This window comes from Bubalus kerabau, chromosome 2 (assembly GCF_029407905.1).
Source record: "Bubalus kerabau isolate K-KA32 ecotype Philippines breed swamp buffalo chromosome 2, PCC_UOA_SB_1v2, whole genome shotgun sequence".
In the NCBI taxonomy this organism is placed as follows: Eukaryota; Metazoa; Chordata; class Mammalia; order Artiodactyla; family Bovidae; genus Bubalus; species Bubalus kerabau.
This window is the reverse complement of record NC_073625.1, coordinates 128851953-128860750: the sequence shown is the minus strand read 5'-3', so window position 1 is coordinate 128860750 and position 8798 is coordinate 128851953. Positions and strand designations below refer to the sequence as shown.

Genomic DNA, 8798 nt, shown 5'->3' with positions numbered 1-8798 from the left:
GCCATTGCTTTCTCCGGCCATTTCCTTCTAATTACCCCTTAAATTCCTTGACCTAAATGTATCTCTGGCCCTTTAAATGGGGGCGTGGCGTAGCGTGGGTGACCGCCCAGGAGAGACCCGGGAGAGAGAGAGAGAGATGAAGAAAGCGGAAGCGTGGCCGACGGGTATATACTGCGCGTGCGTGAGGCTAGAGCAGCGGGCGGGGTCACGTGGTCCGTAGGTGTCGGGGGTCCTAGGCTGGCGCGGCAGAGAGCTCAGGTAAGGAATTTCTGGAGAGCGGCCCAACAGGGTGGGGACGCCGGTCGGGGGCTGTAAGCGGGGCGGCAAGAGAACGCGGGCTGGGTCCCTGAGCCTTGCTCCTTTCCGACAGCGGCGCGGCTTCAGACAGGCTAACTGGACCAAGGCCCATCGGCCGGGCGGGGTTGTTCTGGGGCGGAGGGGAGTACCCTGTGTTTGGCCTGGAACTGGGTTAGTTTCCACTTGTTGGTTTCATAGAATGAGAGGCTGAGGTGCAGGGGCACTTGCTTACCCAAATTGTGTCTTGGAGGCCGGTAGTCACTCCCCCAGAAGAAACAGGTGTGTAACCTGCCTTTGGGGCCTGGGGCACAGGTGCAGGCTCGTCCATCCCTCGAGGCCTGGGATGAGTGTGCTTCTCTAGTGTGGAGCCGAGGCTTAGGCGGGGTGTCCACCTCTTAGGATTTGTGCACACCCTTGAGGTTCGGTCCAGTTTCTCTCTCGATGCGAAGTGTGCCCTAGAGTGAGGGCAGCAGGGGACACGTGGGTCTCTAACGTTCGAGGCCGTTCCTGTGTCCTGGTTAGTTCTCCAAGTGTGGTACTCGGGGGAAGTGGTGGTGGCGGGGAAGGGCAGAGTTGCCTAAAGTGTTTGGGTGTGTTTCAGAGGAGAGAAGGTGGGATGAATTAGTGTCAGTAAGAGAGGATCCATGCCACCGGTTTTCAGTAACTGCTGGGGACCCTTCTCCAAACAGGCATGCCTCCTTCATGCCCTGTTAATATTAGATTGATACTAGAATGGTCAGGAAGGCTGTGTCCAGTACCACACTCCCGGCACCCCAAAGAACAAACCAAACGTGGTTGTTAACTTGTGGTGCCAGCTTTACTCCAGATATCAGCGATTAGGAGATCAGTTACGAATCAGGTGTGTGTTTCAAGTATCTGATGTAAACTGGGATGGAGACTCTACATGTGTTTGTGTAAGATATGGGTTTGCTCGTGGTTAAACTTAGGAGTAGATATTGAAATCTCTGGTAATAGCTGGTGTATTCCATAGAATGCAGAATAAAGATAAACAAGAAAAAATTCTGGTTGATCTTTTGGGTTTCTTATCTCAAAGAGACATAGGTGAAAAAATTTTCTCCAGGGGTCAAGGGAATAGTATGTTGCTTATCCTTTATATATTTCCTTTGTACCTGGACCAGTATCAGCAGATGGGTGTTTTCTGTCTTCCAGAATACTGGGACATCTTGGTGACTTTTCAGCTCTTTCCCACCCTTTTATAGTCATTTCAACCACTGTGATATCAAATGTCAGTTATGTATGTTAATGAAAAGTAAAGCCTGTTGAACTTAAGTGTATTTAACTTTTGATATGTTTATAGTTTTCACAAGTTTAGATGTCATCTTAACCTACAGCTTCAGGTGTCATCTGTACATATTTGTAAGAACAAACTGTTCTATTCTTAAATGGATCTTAATGTTTGAATTATCTTCATTCTGTTTAACAGCCTTTCTGTTACTTCATCCAACCTTAAGCACCACAGAGAGAAGAGGAAACTCCTACCTCTAATATTTATAAATTTCAGGAAAGGACACTGGTTGGCCACATTGGATATAAGAGTGTCATGTGCTTATTCTTCTGACTAAGCAGATAGGATATTTGATTGGCAGAACCACCAAAATTACATGGTTGAAACCTGTTTCTGAAGTCCACGAGTAAAGTGAAATGAGTACCCTTAAGTGTGATGCCCAGTTAGCTACAAATAACATCATCCTTGATTAAAACTACCTTCACATGGATCAGTGTATAAGTTTTCAAGTCCTGTGCTCTATGCGCTACACCAGCATAATTAAATTAGAAAGAAAACACTTTCAGACTTTTTTTCTGTCTTTCATGTAAGTGTCTGGTTGCAGTTCAAGGTTAAAGTGACTTATTTCCACATGACCTGTGACTGGTGGTATAATATCTTTACTGCTGGTTTCTGAAATCTTATTTTTTCAGTTTTTCCTAGGTCCTTGAAGAAGGTTCCCTGGTAGCTCAGCTGGTAAGAATCGGCCTGTGATGTGGGAGACCTGGGTTTGTTCCCTGGGTTGGGAAGATTCCCTGGAGAAGGGAAAGGCTACCCACTCCACTCTTCTGGCCTGGAGAATTTCCATGGGGTTGCAAATAGTCAGACATGACTGAGCGACTTTCACTTTTGAAAAAGTACCTTGAAAATTGAGTACCACCGCAGTACCCTGTGAAGGAGTCATGTAGGAGCCTGACATATGATCTCTTAGGAAGTCAGTCACAGCCAGTTTTTGCTCCGTGTTGGAACAGCATGCTGTGTTACTTTGGGCACAGGTGAAATGGATTGTGTGTGAGGCATGTGAGAAGTGAGACCGATGAAAGACCAGCAGATACCCATCCCTTTCCCACACGCACTCAGAAGCTTGTAGTTATTGAGTGGAATGGTATGCAGAGTCCAGGCCCTATGAGAATCATTTCTTTTTTTTTCTTTCTGTTTGCCTAAGGTAATGGTTGAATTCCTGTAAATTGAATGAATGTACGATGTGCATGCTTAGTCACTACGGTCGTGTCTAACTCTTTGCAGCCTTATGGACTGCAGCCTGCCAGGCTCCCCTGTCCATGGGATTCTCCAGGCTAAAATACTGGAGTGGGTTGCCATGCCCTCCTCCAGGGGATCTTCCTGGCCCAGGGATCCCGACCCAGGCGTCTCTTAACCCCACCTGCATTGGTAGGCGAATTCTTTACCACTAGTGCCTCCTGGAAAGCCCTGAATGTATGATATATTTTCACTATTTTCATCTTGGCCTATAGGTTGAATTAATGTAAAACAGCACAAAATGTTTGAAATTATGGAGTTTGTGTCATGTCATATGTGAGTAAAATGGTCATTTAAAAAAAGTTAGAGATTAAAAAAAAACTTAATTGCAGAGAGGGGAACTTGCAAGGTGGGGGGCTTTTGGAGAGTAGAATGACTAACCGTATTTTATTTTAAATGACCAGAACTGCTGTTTAAGGCTCTAGAAGCCAGTGATGCAGCATTGCTTGGCTGTTTCTGTGGGGAGGGTGAGTAGATGCATGGATTGGTGTAATTAGGCTACTGTGTAATTAGGCACTGGGAATACAGTGATGGAAAAAGGGCAAATGTGATCTTTGCTTTCTTGGAACCCACATTCCAGTTGAGCGAAGGAAATGGAGGTTCAGACAGTGAAAAAAATGATTGTAATGTGATAGGTGTAATAAAAGGAGAACAATGTTATAGGTACCTACTAACTGGGAACCTAGTCTAGTTGAGCAGGGAAAAAAAAAGACTTTTGAGGAGGCAAGGGTTTATCTGATATCTGAAGGATGAATATGATCGTCTGTAGTTGACAGGCCTGATTGCATTAAAGTGGAACTCAGTTATAACTTGGCTTATTATGGCATAGATTCCTATATGCAGTGAGTCAAGTAGTATCCTCTGAAGCTTAACAATTACAGGTAATAAAACTGATATATTTAATTCTCAACACAAGAGTTATTCCTGTCTTCTAATTCTTGTGTTGATCAGTAGATACTTATTGAATGTCTGTGTAGCTATGCAAGTTAGTGAACCCAGTGGTGTGGAGTATGCAAAGACACTTGGTCCCATTTCTGTTGTACAGCTGGGGAGAAAAGATGTAGTCACGTGGTAAGTTAACTAATGAATCAATATAAGGAAGGTGCCAAGGTGCTATTCTAGACGTTCATTCTGGATTCTGAGGATGCTTAGGGAGGGAAGGTTCCCAGAAGGAAGGACAGAAAGAGGGAATTTAGATAAATGGAAGGAAAAGGAAGGGAATGTGAGCTAGTGTGAGCAGACATGGAGGAAAAATGGAAGCTATTCTTGAGGGACTCTGGATACATATAATAAGGTTAGTTTTAAAGGAACTATTATTCTGCCTGGAATGGCTTAAATTTTTGAATTTTATCCTGTAGGCATTGGGGAACTGCTAAAATTGAGCCCATTTACCAGAGTAAGATAATAGAAAACCTCACAGAAGTTCATTCTCTGTTATATTTTTCTTCACAAAACAAGCCACAAGAAGACAAAACGAATAGAAAAGGAACACTTGGATTGGAAAGACCAGAAACAAAGTTGGCATGTAAAGTTGCTTCCATGTCATGATTTTGTGGTATCTTTCAAAGGCTATAGTGTATTAGGAAAAAACCCAACTTGATTTGATTTCAGTGTAATGTGGTAAGTGTCTCATATAACACTTTTGGGAGGAAAAGAATGTCAGCAAATTAAACAGATCCTGAAACTTGAACAGTTGGGAATGTCTGCTGAAGTTTAAAAAAAAAAAAAAAAAAACTAGTAGAAGAATTCCACTTTAACCTGGCTTAATATAGGTCACATTCTAGGGTTCTTATTCAGTTGGCCAGTGTCGTAATGGGGTCATTGCTGTTTATATGGTACACGTCTTTTTTTTTCCCCCAGGTGTTCCTTGGGCCTCCTTTATTCATTGGTCGGGAATAATTAAGAGGGTGTAGCCTTGGGAGCTCTCAGGATGTCAGACGATCTTTGGTTGAAGCTATTAAATTATTAGTGTATCAGCCCTCAGAAATGGACAGCATACTGGGTAATCATGATTCTGTGATATACATTCTCTGTTAGATTAATCTGATTCACGTAACCTGTTGTGTAGTTTGAAGGTACACTCTGGCATGGCATCCCCTTGAGAACTATAAAAACCCTAGATTAGGGATGGTTGGGTGAAAACTAGTTATAGAATGTATTTCAAGAGGAAATTATTAGTAGTTCATTTCTTTGTTCTGCATCAAGTGTGTAATGTCAGTCAGTCAGTCAGTTCAGTTGCTCAGTCGTGTCCGACTCTTTGCCATCCCATGAACCGCAGCACGCCAGGCCTCCCTGTCCATCACCAACTCCCGGAGTCTACCCAAACTCATGTCCATTGAGTCAGTGATGCCATCCAACCATCTCATCCTCTGTCGTCCCCTTCTCCTCCTGCCCTCAATCTTTCCCAGCATCAGGGTCTTTACAAATGAGTCAGCGTTTTGCATCAGTTGGCCAAAGTATTGGAGTTTCAGCTTCAGCATCAGTCCTTCCAATGAACACCCAGGACTGATCTCCTTTAGGATGGACTGGTTGGATCTCCTTGCAGTCCAAGGGACTCTCAAGAGTCTTCTCCAGCACCACAGTTCAAAAGCATCAATTCCTTGGTGCTCAGCTTTCTTTATAGTCCAACTCTCGCATCCATACATGACTACTGGAAAAACCATAGCCTTGACGGACCTTTGTTGGCAAAGTAATGTCTCTGCTTTTTAATATGCTGTCTAGGTGTAATATCAAGTACCATGTGTTAAGCATTTCATCAGTAGTCTGCATTTGGAAGAGTTCGCTCAATAAATATTTGGGCAATACCAAGTGACAAGGGAGCGGTAGGTATTTCAGAATGCTGGTGATATGGCCAGAAACAATTGAAGTTTGCTAGTGTATTCATTTTCTATTTCTGCTGTAACAAATTACCACAAATTTCATGGCTTAAAAAAACCACAGATTTATTATTTTACGGTTCTATTGTGCACCAGTCCAGCATTGGTCTTACTAGGCCAAATCAAACTGTGGCAGGCCAGGGTCCTTCTAGAAGAGAGTCCATCTCCTTGTCTCTTGCAGTTTCAAGAGACTGCCTAAATTCCTTGGCTCCTGGCACCCTTCCTCCATCTTCAAAGCCTGCAGCACAGCACTTCTCTGACCCTGCTTCTGTTGTCACATCTCTTTCTCGGACACTGTCTTCTGCCGCTTTCTCACACTTTTAAAGACTCTTTGGTTACATTGGGCCCATCTGGATAGTCCAGGGTAGTCTCCCCAACTCAAGATGCTAACCTCTACCATTCAGTTCATGTTTTGTTTGTTTGTGTTTAGTCACTCACTTGCGTCCAACTCTTTTGTGACCCCATGGATGGTAGCCCACTAGGTTACATGGGTCCTAGGTTACATAGGGTACTAGGTCCATGGAATTCTCCAGGCAAGAATATTGGAGTGGGTAGCCATTTCCTGCTTCAGGGGATCTTCCTCATCCAGGGATTGAACCCAGGTCTCCTGTGTTGCAGGTGAATTCTTTACTGTCCGAGTCACCAGAAGTCTATTCAGTTCATGAGGAAACTTTGCTATTATTGTCATTATAAGAAGTATAGCCTTCTGGTAGGGCGGCCTTTGGATATACTTAGCACTGGCTAGACTTTTACAAAAGTACCAGATCTTGTTTCAGGGTCTTTAAAAGAATTTGGAAATCTTGCAGTTTTAAATTTCTTGAATACTTGTTCTGTGTCAGACATTATTCTAAATGCTTTACAGTCATTATATCATTTGTTCTTCACAGTAACTCTGCACAATAGGTAATTATATTCCTGAGAGTTGGGAGTCTTAATTGTGACTCTCCCCCCCACCCCCACCCAGAAATAAAAGAGAAATTGGGGGACTATGTTGGCTTATGTAACCTAAATGCTGGAAAGCTATGTCCGGAGTTAACATCATACATAAAAGATGGGAGCCTGGGGCCTGCATGATATCAGTCCACTCTTTCCTCCTCTTCTCTGTTTCTGGTTATAGGTTGCTTTCATTCTTGAGCAAGAATGAAATTTGTACCGAGAGAGTAAATTTTGTTGGTAGAGACAGTGACAGATGCGTAGTTGGTGTTGATATATATTGAATAAATAACCTCCTTTTCTGCAGAATGGGATGAGGTAGAGGTGGAGAATATTGCTTAGCCTTATTATTCATTGTTTAACGAACAGTGGGAGTGGCTGTATTGTGCAGTCTTTGTTACTAGGGGCTTTTTTATTGACAACCTCCACAGGGAGCAAATAGTTTGAAACAGCTTTCCCCAGAACAAGAGGTGATGCTCTGGGCAAGCAGCACAAATGGCCACAATATTTCATCTTACAGATATAGAAATAGAGGAGCTCAGAAAGGGTAGACTGATTGACCAAGGTCATAGATAGGAACTGGTAAAGTCCAGATTCAGATATAATTTTAATTGACTCTTTGGTCTGTATTCTTTCCAGTTTGCCACCACATCACACTAACAGGAGGTCCGTGAAGTTTTGGTTGGAAATGAAGTAGGGTGGCATGGCAGGGTGACGTTCTTTTTTCAGAGAATGCTTGATTTCTTGAAACTTCTTCAGCCTGGTATTGGAGTTCATAGATGCTGAGCTGTTTTGAGAACCTCTTATTAACTCCAGATATAAGATATAAAAAGAGCCAGGAAAAAATTGTTTTCCTTTAGGAGTTATTTTGGGGACACAAATGTGAAGAATGAAACGTTTTAGGTTATAGAGTCATTTAAAGTTTTTGTTTTTGTTATGTAGTTTTTTCCACTATCTTAAAAAATGTATAAGAATAAATCTTAACTTCTTCAGGAAACACTGATTGTGAATATTTGTGCATATTTGTAAGCATCCCTTGACTAATTGAAATCATTTTTGCTAAGTGGTACAAATAAGAGGGAACTTTATTGAGAAGTAATTTGTCATAAGCCAATTCAGTCTTCTTTGAAGAAAGGCTCATAAAGGCTAATATTGCTCCTGCCTTTGGCTTATTGCAAAAGGAGAAGTACATTTAGTACCCGAGATTGGAAAGATGCTTTCAAATGTTGCCAGACACAGAGTACCCTCAGTTATGTCTTCTAGGAATGTAGTTGATAGCATGTGTTTGTAGGCCAGAGCCTCAGAGTCTGTCTTCTGTGACACGTGAAAGGAATTAATCTGTTTGGTAATACACAAATGTACTAGCTACACAAATTGGTTTCAGCTCTTGAAAATCAGTCTTCATGAGTCTATGTCTTATGCATAGTAGATATTCATTTTTAAAAATTATAAAAAGAAATATCGAAGGAAGTGGAATTTACGTTAAACACTTAAAAATGAGCCTGCTGCTGCTGCTGCTAAGTTGCTTCAGTTGTATCCGACTCTGTGCGACCCCATAGACGCCAGCCCACCAGGCTCCCCTGTCCCCGGGATTCTCCAGGCAAGAATACTGGAGTGGGTTGCCATTTCCTTGTCCAATGCATGAAAGTGAAAAGTCAAAGTGAAGTCACTCAGTTGTGTCTGACTCTTAGCAACCCCATGGACTGCAGCCTACCAGGCTTGTTCGTCCATGGGATTTTCCAAGCAAGAATACCGGAGTGGGGTGCCGTTGCCTTCTACGAAAAATGAGCCTAATTAGATAAAATTGTCCGTGAGTTTTGGGTATGTTATTTTTAAAAGAACAATAACAACAACTAATTGTCAACTCCCTTTAAGAAAATTAATTCTTTCAATGGCTCAGTGGTTGTCAGCTTTTTTTTTCTGCCTTCACTTCAGTAAGAAATAAAGAGTAAGAGAAGTTTGTCTGGTGGGGAAGTTTGGTGGTACGTGAGCACTTAGTTGCTCAGTCATGTCTTTGACTCTTTGTGACCTCACAGACTGTAGCCCGCCAGGCTTCCCTGTCCATGGGATTTCCTAGGCAAGAATACTGGAGTGGGTTGCCATTTCCTTCTGCTGTCTGCAGGTAGTATATCATTTGAGAAAGCTTCCTA

At 42.7% G+C, this 8798-nt stretch overlaps 1 protein-coding gene across 12 annotated transcripts in view; it reads left to right on the top strand.

The window, feature by feature from the left end:
• Nucleotides 1–104: 104 nt before the first annotated feature.
• VPS8 (VPS8 subunit of CORVET complex) overlaps nucleotides 105–8798 on the top strand; it is a 303545-nt gene continuing 294851 nt past the window's right edge. For 8 of the 12 annotated variants that reach the window (XR_008710494.1, XR_008710495.1, XM_055568849.1 and 5 more), the window contains exon 1: nucleotides 105–258. The gene's annotated coding sequence lies outside the window, so the exon portion shown is untranslated. Of the gene's footprint in view, nucleotides 259–2235; nucleotides 2279–4699; nucleotides 4842–8684; nucleotides 8771–8798 lie in introns of those variants that run through there. The other 4 variants (XM_055568847.1, XM_055568844.1, XM_055568848.1 and 1 more) reach the window with 4 other exon arrangements.